This window comes from Prosopis cineraria, unplaced genomic scaffold (genome assembly GCF_029017545.1).
Source record: "Prosopis cineraria cultivar Desert tree isolate PC_DT_omini unplaced genomic scaffold, ASM2901754v1 PC1, whole genome shotgun sequence".
NCBI classification, from domain to species: domain Eukaryota; kingdom Viridiplantae; phylum Streptophyta; class Magnoliopsida; order Fabales; family Fabaceae; genus Prosopis; species Prosopis cineraria.
The window spans coordinates 30965230-30982470 of NW_026555332.1; the positions used below are offsets into that span (position 1 = coordinate 30965230).

The window sequence follows — 17241 nt, forward strand, 5'->3', positions numbered from 1 at the left end:
ACCCTAACAAATTTTACCAAATCTAATGTCAATAATGGTTTTAACCCACAAAGTTAACCTTGTCCAAGAAGATATCCACAAAGTCGATCAAATAAGTTTTGAAAAAAAAAAATTAAACCATAGGCAATATGCCGAATTAAGAGTGTTGTTTAGAATCAACATTATCTTGCAACAAACTTGTCTTTTCCTTAAGCGTAAGCTACAATTAGTGATAAAAAAATAAGAAGTAATTATCTGGCATCTAACAAGGTGATAGATATTTCATTACTTGAAGCTGAGGCAAGGAAACCAGGTTCTTTAGGCTGAGGCAAGGAACACTCACTACTCAACATTACAACCACAGATGTCATGTTTGGCCAATCATCAGCACGACATTGCAAACAAAGAAGACCAATATGGATGCATCTCAATACCTCTGATTCAATATAAGAATTCCCTAAATATTCATCAATCAATTTCAATGGAATTCCCTCCTTCCAGACTCTCCATGCCTACACCAATTCAAAACATCTTATTAGTAACAAATTTAAGTAAAGACAAAAAATAAAGTTAGGTTTGTTGTTGGTAACATGTCCAATAAGACTAACACTTTGTTCTAATAAAAAAGTCTCCTATTTTTCATGCTACTCACTGTTTTCAAAAATAATACTCCAAAGCTGAATACATTAAATTTGACAGAGAATAGTCCATTAATTGCATACTCAGGCGCTATAAAACTACTATTAGAAGTCATAATGAGTTAATATCATATTCAATAATAGGCAAATATACAAAATCAAAATATAATTAAGTATACTCACTATGTACCAACTATTTACCTTGTATTGTTTTCAGTTTGATCTCTTCCAAATATTCTTGCTAAGCCAAAATCTGAGATTTTTGGATTTAATTCAATATCTAATAATATATGATTTAATTTTAGGTCTCTATGGACAATTTTCAATCTAGAATCTTGATGAAGATATATAAACCCCCAAGCAATTCCACTAATAATGTGAAAGCGATTGGACCAATCTAGTAATTGACTTTGAATACCTAGAAATTTATAGAAATACATTCATTACTATTCAAGTAGAAATTAAAGCAAAGGAAGAACATTTACCAACAAATAGTTATTTATCCATACAAACCAAAATAAAGGAATCCAAGCTCTTGTTGGGCATGTATTCATATACGAGCATTTTCTCTTCTCCTTCAACGCAACAACCAAGAACCTTAACAAGATTGCGGTGCCAAGTTTGGCACACAATTTGACTTCATTCTTAAATTCGCCCAATCCTTGGAGAGAACTTTGTGAAAGTTGTTTCACTGCAATTTTTTGTCCATCTAGAAGTATACCCTACCATTTTCACATCATATAAATTATTGTCAGTATGTAACATCATAAATCATACGAGTGAATGTAACTTTTTACTCTTATTAATAAGTTAATTGCATACTTACCTTGTGTACAGGCCCAAAACCACCTTGGCCAAGCTTCATCTTGGATGAGAAGTTATTAGTAGCATTAGTTATTACTGCAAGGTTCAAGATATGTACCTCCATATTTCCTTCATAGCCTTCTTCATTATTTGGTACTAACAAGGTTTTGAGCTCCATATTTCCTTCTGTTCCTTTTTCCTCGTTTGTTGCCAACAAGATTTTTAGTTTACGAAATAAATTGATATAAAGAGGGGGAAACCATTAGTAGCACTAGCTATATCTGCAATATAATTTGTTGGTAGATCCATTAAACTCTAATACACTAAATGACAAAAATACTAAAAAAGAAAAAAAAAAGGGAAAATGTTCTGTTCTTTTTGAAACATATTGGCATCCAGCTCAATCATTTTCATTCAAAACTCATCGTCCAAGCAAGTAGATGAGAAGTGGTACCTATAGAGTTTCTTCTGCGCTTGTAAATGTAAAAGAAAGTGATCAAAAGCATAACAAGAGCCAATACAGTGGTCACTGTTATGGCAATCACCTTTGTCTTATTTCCATTAGCTTCGTTATGTTGAGCTTCATAAGGAATTTAACTAACAGTTAATAGACAAAATGTTGATGTTGCTGAAGCGCTCCAAATATTACGGATAAATAATGAAGACTAAAAGGCTGTACCTGGTTGTGCAGAGGCAAGACGAATATATATATCTTTGTCATCAAAAGCCATCTACCTTATATCGATTAAATCACCAAACCACATGACACAACCTCTACCTCCTGCCTTGATATCTGAATTAGCATAAGCTGTACAAGAACAATTTTCCCAGCATTTGGCTTTGCATTCCTCAACTGTCATACTTGCATTAACCCAAGAATATGTAGTATCTGGAAATTTCAGGCCACTAAATTTCACAAAATAATCCTTGTTTTTTTTTTTTTCCTCGCAACTCCATGATTTATTGCGGACACATCCTTCAGCCCAGTCCATGCCATTCCAATTTTGGGGTGATTTTGGAAGGAATCCTACCAAGCACTGGCATATTGGTGTCTCACCCATGATGCATTTTCCATTTGGGCCGCAACGATTACACTTATCACAATTATCAACTGGAGAAATACTAAATGTAATCCATCTTTGATCCTCTTCAATCCAAATCATATCCATTGCTGTGTACAACATTTCGTTGTAGATCAAATGTTACATAAATCTCATCTTCATTCTCCACATGCTTGTCTTCATGTAGTGGTTTGTTCAATGCATGAGAGATTCCACTAAACCGGACACCATTCCAAGGGCCACTCCTTATATACTGCTTTGGGCCTTACCGAGCTACTATTTCAGGATAATTGTGTAGTGCAAACACTATCGTGAAGTCTCCAAAAGAAGGGTCATTCCAATTCTTCCATGCTATATAACGTCGATTAAGACTAGTTCTTAGGTTCCATCCAATCTTTATTCCAGGCAAAAGAGTATCAGAAGGATAGTCAAAGCTTTGCCACAAGTAGTTTTGGGAATTTTTTTTCCTTTCCATCTCTTAGAACCAATTTTCCAGAGCCTAGGAGTTGCACAATTGGACTCAAGGCCTTTGTGGTGTAATTTGCCAACCAAACAACAGTCTCGTCATGGCTAACAAGCACAAGATGTGCCTCAATGTTTATGCACAACATGCCAAAGTTGTTTTTGATGGGTTTGTCACGGTTGGCAACCTAAACAACAGTTCTATCTGGGATTTTGTGTTACCATATTCCAACATAGCGATCTGTGGAAGTGCCTAGGCTAAAGAAACCCAATTCAAAGATCCCATTTTTAGAAACCAAGGTCTTGCCATCAGGAAGAGACTCGAGCTGGGTAATGGTATCAGTTGCAAAAGAAAATCTGGAGAAGAACAAAAGCAGATTGGGAAGAACAAGCAAGGAAGAAAAGCCATTCGTTTGATGAATTGGTCTACACAACAAAAAATAAATATACCCACAATCCCGATGTGACCCAAGTTGAGAATGAAGCCAACTAGAAGCATCGAGGTTGACTAGGTTCTTTTAAGTCAAAAATATCGTATTCTTCTGCTGGAGGGAAGAGAACTTAATTTTGAAGGCAAGAATAAATTAGCTAGCGAATTTTGAAATGTATGAATAATTCGGAATTCAAAAATCAAACTTCATATTCAATGTAATGTTTTCTGTCAACAAACCAAAAGATCATGTTAAAGAAAGGAAAGATTTAAGGCCATTTATATTATAATATATATATATATATATATATAATTCAGCATAATTGACTTTTAGCATCAAATTGTTTTCTGCTTATGCTAATGTAAAGGATACTTTTCTTTAATCATTTCTGCCACAAGTCTTGCTCCTTCTATATGCATATAGATAGAATAGTTAGCTAATGCATCTAATTAATTTTTCTCGGAAACTAATGGGACAGAAATCGCATCAACTTTAAAACCTGGGCTAGAACTTGAACGAGACTCAAATATCAAACGGATACTTAGAAGGTATATAAACTGGAGCAAATTAAGAAAGAATGTTGTACCAAATTTCACTGCTTAAGTTTGTTGAAATTGCTGGGTGAAGAAGAAACCAGAGTTCTAGGCTTCCACCATTTGAATCCAAGAGGAAGTGGACAAGACTAGTCAACGCGTTAATGGAATCAGTTATCAGTTGAAGAGCAAAAGGGAAGGGCAAAAGGAAAGCCCTTCGATAATGGGATTGGGAAGCGTAATGGGAAATCAGGAAGAATTGACTTTGTTGGATTGATATGTTTTTTATTCTTATGAAAAAATAATTACAAAATTTAAATACTATTTTTATATTTTGTTAAATGTAGAAGTTGGAATACAGGCCAGGCTAATCTGACTATCCCTTTAAGCGTGTGTTTGGATTAAAAAATTTATAACTAAAGTTAGGATTCAACTGAGGTTAGCAAACTGAGATTAGAAAAAAAATCATTTAATGTAACGCAATTTGTGTTTGGATACTTTTTTTTTTAAAAGTTAGTTAGATAAATTAAAATTTATTTAGATGATTTGATTCAAAAGCCAGTTGAGATGTTTAATAGAAAAAATAAGTATGAATTTTTTTTATCTTAAATATTAAATTTTAAATAAGCATGTTTATATTTTTTGACTAACTAATAAGTAAAAAATATTAAACTTAAAGTCACAACCAATAAGTAAAATATCTTAAATATTCAATTATGAAAACCTAAAATAAATTAATATTCAATTGATATCATTTACAAATTGATATTTAATTATATCACGAACACGCTGTCTCTGTCTTGACGATTTGGGTAGATTTGACAAGGATGCCTCATCAATATTGGTATCTTCCTCATGGACATCTACACTTTCATCTTCAGATTGCATGAATTGCTCATCAGTAATTGAATTTCTCCTAATAAAGTTATGCATTTCCATTGTTACACAAACAATTTGAACTTGTATTTTATATCTAAATTTAGGCATTTTTCATATCATTGCAAACCGATTCTTCCACACTCCAAAAGTTCTTTTTATAGTGCATTTCAAACTTGAATGATATACTTCCATGCTTCAAAAATAAATGTAATGGCTAGGAAATTTAGGAATTTTAAAAAATGTGATAAATAATTTTTTTAGCAAAAAAAATTAAAATAAAATGATCAATTGTTCTTGTTGGTATTTTGACTTAAATGTTAGTGAAATTCGTAATATATTATATATGGACATGCAATGCTTTAGAAAATAATTATGATATTAAAATTATTAATAACGTGTTTTGATGATATTTTTATAACTTTATAATTTTAAAATAGATGCAACAAGAAGTTATTGGCTTGATGGAGTCTGTACTTGTCGCCTACATATTGTTGAGTCTCCGCAGTGGCAAGGGAGAAATTTTATTCTGCTCTAAACACTACAAAATTACCAAAATACCCTTTTTAGAAAAAAATCAGATTTTCTTCCCTATTTCCCATTTCATTCGTGTTCTGCATATAAAAAAGAAACAAGGAGTAGGAGACAGCTTCCAAAAAACCCTTCTCGATTCTTCTCTTCCGTTCCCAATCGGAGTGATTTTCCAACCATTCTTCCTCCTCCATCATCCTCTATCTCCTTTGTTCTTCTTGTTCATTTTGTCGACGAGTGCATGCGCAGAGGAGTTCAGTTTGTAAGTTCATGGGTTCTTCTTCTTTCTTCATCATATTCTGTAGTTGATTCCTCCTAGCTTTTTTTAAAACTAGTCGACGCTGCTGTGTGTGTGGGTGTGTGCACAAAGCTTCCATTATTCTTCCTTCGCATCGCAAATCGTTCACCGTAGCTGGTCTCTGTCTGGCTGGTATTTTTTTTTCCTGTTCTTTCATCTTAGATAGGGAAAATGACAGTCAAGTCCCAAAAGATCAATTTTATACCAGTTAAGTCCCAACTAATTTTAAAAGGTCAATCAAGTCCCATGCTGCTTTTTCCCAATCAGAATTACAAAAGAAATGACGAAAATGCCCCTATGAGTAAATATAACATGTACACTCATCAGCTCCAACATTTCCCTCCCGATTTATCTCTTTCCCGCCATTGATGAGAGCTGCATGTAAGTGGTGGAGCTGTACATTGAAGAATACCCATTCTTGAAATAGAGTTATGCTTGGAAGAGGTGAGTTGCCTTAATTATTGACTCAAGGAAGCTTAAGGAGTTGTGCTAGTGCGTGCAGACAGGTTTTTTTTTTTTTGCAAATCCTTGCATCTGAACAAAAAGGTTTACTCCATGAAGGTTTGATTTCTTGCAAAATGGCTTTCGTAAGGAAAAAGATGGAACGGTTTTCTGCAACTAAACATGAAAGATTTTTTTTTATTTCACGTTTCTAAATATTTGGCATGAAGATTCGACATTTTACAACTAAAAGTGTAAGAACTTACTATCGAGTGTCCATATTTTAAGATGGAACGCTGTCACTGTTTAACTGATGCGAAAATCACTTATGTCAAAAGTAACTTGTTTCTAAGTGATATATTATTATATTTTATTTTGTTTCTTGTAGGTTGATATTATTGGGTACGATGGAAAGTAGTTGTTTAAATGAAATTTTTTGTTATTTTCATTTTAGTGGAGATATTGTAAAAGATATGCATAGGACAATGCATTATGATGGGGGGAGTTGTAATGGAAGAATGATTAGAGAAGGAATGTCTCTTGAAGGACTTGTTAGATTGATTTCATCATGCTTAAATTGTGATTTAAATGGAATAGAGTTGAAATACACAGTAAAGTTTAATCGCAATGCTCTTTTAGACCTTAAAGATGATGAAGGGATAAATCAATTAATGAAATTGAATGATAATTTTGCTCATGTGTACATCATTGGGAAGATATAGCAAAGTATAGAGACAACAAGAGATTCAATTGATGGGTAAGTTTTGTTAATAGTTGCATAATTAATATTATGTTAATATGAATATGGATGGTAGTAATAAACATGATTTGAATGAAAATGCAGAGCAGGATGTTCAGTTGAGAATTCACATGCTACACAAGATCTTGAAGTTCTACCATGTGCAATAGAAAGTATCCCAACACCAATGCCTGAGCTAAATGCAACAAAGTAGAAAGATTTACTAGTAGGACCTGAGCAGATTTTTACAAGTGCTAATGATTGTAGACAAGCAATCTACAAGTATAGTGTTGCACTATGCATGTTATCTTCATAGTTCATAGGAGAAAATATACAATGGTACTATGCATCATGTTGAGACCCATGAGATGTCAAAGCTAAATACATTGACAGTATCTAAGCTTATAAGCCAAACCTTTTTGCTACCTCCTAGAACATCTCGATTAGCTGGCAGACCTCATCATGTGAGGATTGAGTCTCAATATCAGCAAAAGAAGGTTTATCATTGTTCTCATTGTCATGAAGCAGACCGTACACGGAAGAGGTGTAGAAATCTAAATTTAAGTTGATGTTATTGTAAATGGGTTACCACATGAACTTGAATTTGGGTGATATACATATATGGGTAGTTTTAGATCAAGTTAGATTTGATTAACATATATCGGTTTTTATACATATATATTGGTAGTATTGGGGGGTTTTTTTAATACATAGCAACCCCTCTTTTATAAATTCAAGTTCATGCTTTTGTGTATGTGGACAACTGATATGTGCAGATGCATTAGATGAATTCATACATGCAACTTATATGTACAGTCCATATCTTCTGTAATCACTAAAAGTGTATTGTCTTAAAATTTCGAATAGAGGTTGCAAATTATTTGTAAGGCAATTGCAAAATTTGGTATGTCAATTGCAAATTACTGGAGCCATGTCCTAAAATAATTTGGTAGCTTTATAAGTTTAAGAATTCAAAAGTTATTCCATCCAAAATTTCGAGAATGAGTTGCAAATTATTCGTAAGGAAGTTGCAATATTTAGTATGTTAGTTGCAAATTACTGGAGTCATATCCTAAAATAATTTGATAGCTTTGCAAGTTCAAGAATTTAAAAGCTATTCCACCTAAATTTTGAGAATGAGTTGCAAATTATTCGTAAGGAAGTTGCAAAATTTAGTATATTAGTTGCAAATTACTGGAGCCATATTCTAAAATAATTTGGTAGCTTTACAAGTTCAAGAATTCAAAGTTATTCCACTCAAAATTTCGAGAAGGAGTTGCAAATTATTCGTAATAAAGTTACAAAATTTGGTATGTCAATTGCAAATTACTAGAGCGTTATCCTAAAATAATTTGATAGCTTTGTAAGTTCAAGAATTTAAAAGTTATTCCACCTAAAATTTTGAGAATGAGTTGCAATTTATTTGTAATGAAGTTGCAAAATCTGGTATGTCAGTTGCAAATTACTGGAGCCATGTCCTAAAATAATTTAGTAGCTTTGCAAGTTCAAAAATTGAATAGTTCTTCCACCCAAAATTTTGAGAATGAGGTGCAAATTATTTGTAAGAAAATTGTAAAATCTGGTGTCTCAATTGCAAATTACTGTAACATTATCCTACAATATTAACTTTAAGAATTCAATAGTTCTTCCACCCAAAATTTTGAAAAGAAGTTGCAAATTATTCATAAGACAGTTGCAAAATTTGGTGTCTGAATTACAAATTACTGGAGCGTTGTCCTAGAATAATAACTTTTTGAAAAATTCAATGGTTCTTCCATACAAAATTTTGACAAACAGTGGCAAATTTGTCTCGAGCTAGTTGCAAAACTGGGTATCTAAGTTACTTGACAACTTGATTGATTGGGTATAATGTATAACTTGAACATTATAAATACGTTTCAATATTAGAAGTTGGGAATAAAATTGTGAAAACAAATTACAGAGTTACAAAGTTGCAAACTTGATTAATTGGGTACAATGTATAACTTTGAACTTAAAATCCATTTGAGCATGTCATCACTTGTACAAACTACATAGTCCCCTTCAGCTAAGATACTCAGGGAAAAAATTTGAAGAAGCAATTTTGCATAATCGAAATGGTAAATGTTGATGAGGATCAGACTCTTCAGCTAGGCAAATGCATCACACCCATCAAAGATTAATGCCCAAAATAGATTATAGATTAATGACTTAAGCAACTGATCACTTAGGGTAGAGAAGAGATGTTAAACAGGACTAGAATAGAGATGATAGATAGCTTTATTAGACAGCTCAGGGAAGAGATGATAGAGAGCTTTACTCAGTTGCAATGAGATAGGGAAGAGACGATAAACAGGGCAGGGAAAGAAGAGACGAGAAACAGGACAGGGAAAGAAGGGATGACGAACACGGCAGGGAAGAGTAGAGAAGGAGAAACCTCACATTTTCATCAGCCAAATAAGGGTATTTCGGTCATTTCTCATTATATTAAAATGCCACTCAAGGACCTAGGGACTTAACTAGCCTTTCAAAATGTTTTGGGACTTATCTTGAATAAAATTGGTCCTTTGGGACCTAATTGTCATTTTCCCTCTTAGATACGCTAAAGGCAGAGCTCGAGTAGATAAAAGAAAAGAGAGAGAAAGCATAAAAATTTAAAATGCATTTAATACTTCCAACAGGCAACAACGCTAACGCTAAGAACCAAAAGCCAGGTTAGTGGGCTTCTTGAATAACGCTCGTTTGCATGCTAACTGAGGTTGAAAATTTATGATAATCCAAACAAGATTTTTTTGACATTTTGCATCCTAACCTCAATTTGACCCACTCTAACTAAGGTTAAAGTGCAATCCAAACATGCTCTAAATCTGTTTCCCCTCCTTAATTTTGACTTTGATAATTGAAATATTTAATATAAAAAAGACTTTGAAATCTCCCTTTAGCCTTGAAAAAAAAAAATTGAGGTCACGATACCCATTTAAATTTGTATTTATTTTAATTTTAAAAGATTATATCATTTTATATTTTTAAATTAAATTTATACTTTATATATATATATATACTCCTTCAGTTTAAAAATATAAAGTATTTTTTGAGGAGTCGAATGTTCAAAAATATAAGATATTTTTAATTTTTTAAAATATAATCATTACCTTCTTTTTAAAAGTGCTTCTATTAATAATGACTTTATATTTTTTATAGGGTATTTAATAAAAGTAAATATAGAAAGATAGGATTAGTTGGAAAGTAAATAACCACTTTATTAATAATAAAATTTAGTTAAAAATACCTTATATTTTTAAACAGGTGGAGTATATTTTTATACTTTTAAATTAAGATTTGTATTACTTATTTTAAAATAGTTATAACATTTTAATTTGTATTTTAGCACGCTTATTTCCTAGCTCGCCAAAACATTGCCATGATTCTACTCCCCGTCATGTATTTAACTTATGTAATGTGATTTCATTTTATTTTTATGAAAAAAAAAGAAAATAGACAACAACTAGATGCATATAGAAGTAGCATCAGAGAAAACTCTACGATTTGATCCTTTATTTAAAAAAAACATTGTAAAATATTGTCTAGGAAAAAAAATCCAATTTACCCTTATAATATTTAAAAACACACCTTCTCTTCTTATATACAACCTTTTATACCTTACTCATACAAAATTATAAAAGGATGGAATTAGAAAGAAATAACCAATAGCGAGCAAAGTGACTGATAAAAATTAAACGAACAATCAATTATATTTCTTCGAGGAGAAAATTTTTATACTAAGGATTACTATTTTTATGCAACACAGAGCATGAATGATAGGGAGAATATATTCAGAATTCAAAGCTCAAATTTTAAAATTCAAATTTCAAATTTGCTGTATTTGTCATCTGCCAGGAAATTGTAATCCTTGTTTAAATTTGCGTCCTGAGGAGTCTCATTTTGTGTGGCTGCTGTATTTCAAAATTTGTGAACTACCTACTTCATATTGTATGCTTTAATTATTTTCTCAAATAAGGCAAGGCGAAAGACAATGCCATAATGTTCATGAATAGACTATGCATCAAGCATTCATTTACTCTGCCTGTTCAATAATATAATGTATTTTTTAAAGGTTTGAATTGTCAAAAATATATAGCTTTTTTAATCTTTTAAAATATAATTATTACCTTTTTTTAAAAGTATCCTATTTTATAAATAACTTTATATTTATTTTAAAATAAAATAGCCTATTAAATAAGGATAAATATTAAAAGATAGAGTTAGTGAAATAAGTAACTATTTTATTAGGGGGTAAGATTTAGTTAAAAATATCTTACATTTTTAAATGAAGAGAATAGTTATTAAGCTCCACCTACAGAGAAAATTACAAGTTTGTTGATTATTTTTTACACCTAATATATTATTTTGTTAATTAGCTAGGGGCAATTACTTTAACCGATGTTCTTGTAGTTGTAGCCTAATGGCATGCAAATTTTTCAGTAAGGGAAAGATTACAGATTCAATTTCACATGTAATTCTAAATTGTTAATGCCCAATTAAGAGAGCTCATTAAAATCAACATCATTTTTCTTTGTTGTAAACAAAGCTTACTATATATTGACATTGATTATTGATATTTTCATATTTACATTGATATTGATTAGAAGCAGTCTTTTCAAAACTAAACTAGATATTGAATTAACAAGGTACTGACTCAAGATTCAAATGATTGAACCCATTTTAATTAAATTAAGATAATTTTAAAAAATTAATCCACAAGTCCTTGGATTTTCCTCAATTTTGAATTATGTTCATGTAATTTGTTTTATTTTAATCTAGCTCTTAAAGTTTTTTGGCCAAAAAAAATCTAGCTTTGATTAAATATGTTGGTCCTTGAAGGTAAAAATCTTTAAATTTTTCTTTTAAAAAATAAAATTAAGATTTTTTATATTTGTATTAAAATAATATGTAATTTTATAATTAATTATATAACTTTTATAACTGAAAATTTATATAATTAAATTATGTCTTCTAAATAGAATTTATACATATATAATTTTCATACAAAAATTAATAAAAATGCAAATAATGTATTAAATCAAATTTTTTTAACTTTTTTGGTTCCAAGTGTCAAATCAAGTTTTCTAAAAATTTTTAAAGTATTTTTATTTTTTTAAAAAAATTTAAGAATTAATTAATAATTTTAACCTTTAGGGGCTAACATATTTAATTAATCAAACTACAAAAACTTCATTAAAATAAATAAACTATGAGAATCCAATTCAAAATTGAGGAAAATTAGAAAGACATGTAGAACAATTTTCCTTACCTTTAAAAAAATTATAAAAAATAAAAATATTTAAAAAAATTTTATTTATATCTTGACTCATAGTCTCATACATACAAAATCTACCGTCAATCTGTTAACATTACAATACAAGCATTTATTTTCAATAACAAATTATCAAAATTGTCAAATATATTAGATTAATTCAGCACAAGCCTCTCACCAATAAATCACAAAATATATATATATATATATATATAACACTAAGAAACAATAGAAAGACAACTAAAAATGCAAAATAATATAGTTTTTGGTTATTGAGAAATTAAAAAATAAAAATAAGAAAAACCAATTTAAGACTAGTTTCAATCAGTTTTCCACAAGTTCACTTTTTAGCTGATTTTGTGGTATTCCAGACCAGACATATGGTCGAAATCCTCTCCAAGCGGTCAAACTGGCCTATTTGTTCTAATTTTAATAACATCCATTTATGCACAATTAAGGGAAAAAACATTGGGAGAATTACATTAAAATCTCACAATACAAAAAATTAATTATTATAAAATCTATTAATAATTAAACTAAATTGTATTAACAACTGACACAATCAATTATTAATGAACTTTATAATAATTAATTTTTTTTATGTAAGATCTAATTGTAATTCTTCCAAAAACATTTAATGCCTTTTATTTTAATTTAAAAAAATGCTATTCAACATAATTTTCATATACCATCAAACTATATTTTCTACTTGCCCTAATGTAAAGCAAATTAGCTTTGCCTTTAACGAATAAAACTAATAAAATTGTTGTTATAGACATAATCATAAGACACGAGTTTAGTTATGTCTATCACATAACATATTTGTTACTCTATTCAAGCACAAGAAATTCAAATACGAAAAGATCATAGAAACAGAAAAGGGTTCATTCAGGCATGTGACAAGCAAAGATTTGTGAACTCCAGCTGTTTTATTGAAGTCAACCCCAAAAACTTTTACCAAAGCTAATGTTAACGAAGGATTAAATCCACTAAGTCAATCGAAGAATTTTTTTTTATTATTATTTAAATCTTACGCAATATGCAGAGTCAAGAGAGTTGTTTAGAATCAACATCAACTTGCCTTATTGCAACAAACTAGTCATATCCTAAAGGGGAAGCTCATTAGTAGTAAAAAAAAAATTAAGAAGTAATTACCTAGCTTCTAACAAGGTGATAGATACTTCATTATTTGAAGGAGTTGGATGATTATTAGGAGAAGATTCTCCTCTAACAGTAACAGGCATGGTTTCAAAAAGGAAACCAGGTTCTTTAGGCTGGGGCAAAGCACTTTCACTGCCCAACATCACAATCACAGATGTCATGTTTGGCCTATCATCAGCATGGCATTGCAAACAAAGAAGACCAATGTGGATGCATCGAAATGCCTCTGATTCAATATAAGACTTCCCCAGATGTTCATCAACCAATGTCAATGGAATTCCCTCCTTCCACAATCTCCATGCCTGCAACAATTCAAAACATCTTATTAATTGCAAATTGGAGTAAAGATTAAAATAAAGTTAGGTTCGTCGTTGCTAACATGTCCAATAAGATTAATGCTTTGGTCTGATAAGAAAGGTCCCCTGTTTTTCATGCCACTCACTATTTCTAACAATAACACTCCAAAGCTGAATACATCAGGCTTGACGAAAAATAGTTCATTAATTGCGTATTCAGGTGCCATATATCCACTATTACAAATCACAATCAATTAATATCATATTCAATAACGTGTAAATATAGAACATCAAAATATAATTAAGCATACTCACCATGTGCCAACTATTTGCCTTGTATTATCTTCAATTTGATCTTCTCCAAATATCCTTGCCAAGCCAAAATCAGAGATTTTTGGATTTAATTCAATATCCAATAATATATTACTTGCTTTAAGGTCTCTATGGATGATTCTTAATCTAGAATCTTGATGAAGATACATAATCTAGAAATTAACTTTCATGAGTACCTAAAAATTTATGTAATGGTACTTATCACTATCCAAGGAGAAATTAAAGCAAAGGAAGAAAGTTTGCCAACAAATAGTTATTTATCTATACAAACCAAAAATAAAGGAATCTAGGCTCTTTTTGGGCATGTATTCATATACAAGCATTTTTTCATCTTCTTCAATGCAACAACCAAGAACCTTAACAAGATTGCGGTGTTGAAGATTGGCACATAATTTGACTTCATTCTTAAATTCACGCAATCCTTGGTGAGAACTTCGTGAAAGTCGTTTCACTGCAATTTCTTGTCCATCTGCAAGTATACCCTATCTTTTTTACATCATATAAAAGACTGTTAGTATGTAACATCATAAATCATACGAGTGAATGTAACTTTTTACTCTTATTAATAAGTTAATTGCATACTTACCTTGTGTACAGGCCCAAAGCCACCTTGGCCAAGCTTCATGTCAGATGAGAAGTTATTTGTGGCATTAGCTATTACCCCAAGGTCAAAGATAAATACCTCCATATTTCCATCATAGCCTTCTTCATTCTTTATTGCTAACAAGGTTTTTAGCTCCAAATCTCCTCCCAAGCCTTTTTCCTTGTTTGCTGTCAAAAGTGTTGTCTTAGTTCACTTCCAGAAACTGAATGAAACAAATAGATATAAAGAGGAGAAAAACCATTAGTAGTACTAGCTATATCTACAATATTATTTATGGGTAGCTCTATATCTCCTTAGGAGCCATTTTCCCTTTTTTTTTTGGTCAGCAAGGTATTATGAGTGCATTCTGATACACTAAATGAAATAAATACTAAAACAAGGAAAATATCCTATTTTTTTTAAAACATAATGGCATCAAGCTCAATTTCATTCAAAACTTCTTGTCCAGATAAGCGGATGAGAAGTGGTACCTATAGAGCTTCTTCCACGCTTATAAATGTAAAGGAAAGTCATCAAAAGCATCACAAAAGCCAATACAGTGGTCACTGTTACAGCAATCACCTTTGCCTTATTTCCGTTAGCTTTGTTGTGTTGAGCTTCACAAAGAATTTCACTAACAGTTAATAGAGAAAAAGTTGAGGTTTCTAAAGCACTCCGAAGATCACTAATGAAAAATGAGAACTAAAAGGATATACCTGTTTGTGGAGAGGCAAGACGAATATGTATATCTTGGTCATCAAAAGCAATCTGCCTTATGTCGGTTAAATCACCGAACCACATGGCACAACCACTACCTCCTGCCCGGATATCTAAATTGGCATAAGCAGTGCAAGAACAATTTTCCCAACATTTGGCTTTGCATTCCTCAAGGGTCATACTTGCATTAACCCAAGAATTGGTAGTATCTGGTAATCTCAGCCCATTAAATTTCACAAAATAATCCTTATTTTTTTCCTTGCAACTCCATGATTTATTGCGGACACATCCTTCAGTCCAGTCCATGGTGTTCCAACTTTGGGGTGATTTTGGCAGGAATCCTGCCAAGCACTGGCATATTGGTGTCTCACCCACGATGCAATTTCCATTTGGGCCGCAACGATTGTATCTATCACAATCATCATTTGGAGCAAAACTAAATGTAATCCACCTTTGTTCACCTTCTATCCAAATCATGTCCATTACTAAGTATAATGTTTGGTTGTAGACAGATCTTGCAATCGTTGACTTGTTTTTGACATCATATGTTAGATAAATCTCATCTTTATTCCATACAAACGTTGGCTCATACAGTGGATAGTCTATTCCATGAGAAATGCCACTGAATCGGACACCATTCCAAGGGCCACTCCTGGCATACTCTGTTGGGCCATGTCGAGCTACTACTTCAGGATAATTGTGTAGTGCAACCTCTAATGTGAAGTCTCCAAAAGAGGGGTCATCCCAATTCTTTCATGCTATATAACGTCGATTAAGGCCAGTTCTCAAGTCCCATCCCAACTTCATTCCTGGCAAAAGAGTATCAGAAGGATAGTCAAAGCTTTGCCACAAGTAGTTTTGGGGATTTTGATCTTTTCCATCTTTTAGAACCAAGTTTCCAGTGCCTAAGAGTCGTACAATTGGACTCGAGGCCGTTGTGGTGGAATTTGCTGACCAAACAACAGTCTCATCATGGTTGAGGAGCACAAGATGTGACTCGGTGTTTATGCTCAACATGCCAAAGTTGTTTTTGATGGGTTTGTCACGGTTTGCAACCCAAACAACAGTTCTATCTGGGATTTTGTGGCACCAGATTCCAACATAGCGGTCTGTGGAACTACCCGGGCTGAAGAAACCCAATTCAAAGATCCCATTTTCAGAAACCAAGGTCTTGCCATCAGGAAGAGACTCGAGCTGGGTAATGATATCACCTGCAAAAGAAAATCTGGAGAAGAACAAAAGTAGATTGGGAAAAACAAGCATGCAAGGAAGGATGGCCATTGATTTAGTGAATCGATCTACCCAAGAAAAATAAATACAGCATAATTTAGCTTGATGGTAGAGAACTTAATTTTGAAGGCAAGAATAAGTGCATTTTGAAATGGATGAATAAGATAGTTACAACATATTCGGAATTCAAAAATTCAAACTTCATGTCTTTTATATTATATAAAATTCAACATAATAGTCTAAGTTCTAGAAACATAGAAGGGTTCGTTTCGGAAATGCTATAAGTCAACATTTTCGAAATGCCTATGTTTTTAGGAAGTCAATTCCAACTACTTTTCCCAAGGCTAATGTTAATTAGTCCACAAACTTCCTATACACGTATAGATAGCATTTCCCCCCCCCCCCACCCCCAATGCACCTGATTAAGTTTTCACAACCACTAATTGAATAAAAAATCACAGGCTAATATCAACTTCAAAACATAGCTAGGCTGAACCAGAATGAGACTCAAATATCAAGTGGATACTTAAATGGCATATAAACTCGAGCAAATTAAGAAAGACTTTTGTACTGGATTTCGCTGCTTAAGTTCGTTGAAATTGCTGGTTGAAGAAGGAACCAGAGTTCCAAGCGTCCACCATCAGAATCCAAGAGGAAGTGAACGAGACTGGTTTATCCAAGAGGAAGAGGAATCAACTATCAGCTGAAGAGGAAAAGAGAGCACAGAAAGAAAGCCCCTTGGTAACGGGAAGTATAACAGGAAGAAGAATTGATATTCACGTATTTTTGTCAGAGGATTATTCCTAAGAATAAAAAAGTTAGAATTTTGATTTAA

The 17241-nt window shown here is 32.0% G+C and overlaps 2 pseudogenes; both read right to left on the reverse strand.

Moving 5' to 3' along the window:
- Nucleotides 1–230: 230 nt before the first annotated feature.
- On the reverse strand, nucleotides 231–13770 carry LOC129287572 (receptor-like serine/threonine-protein kinase SD1-8; annotated as a pseudogene).
- Nucleotides 13409–16690, reverse strand: LOC129293875 (G-type lectin S-receptor-like serine/threonine-protein kinase At4g27290; annotated as a pseudogene).
- Nucleotides 16691–17241: the final 551 nt, after the last annotated feature.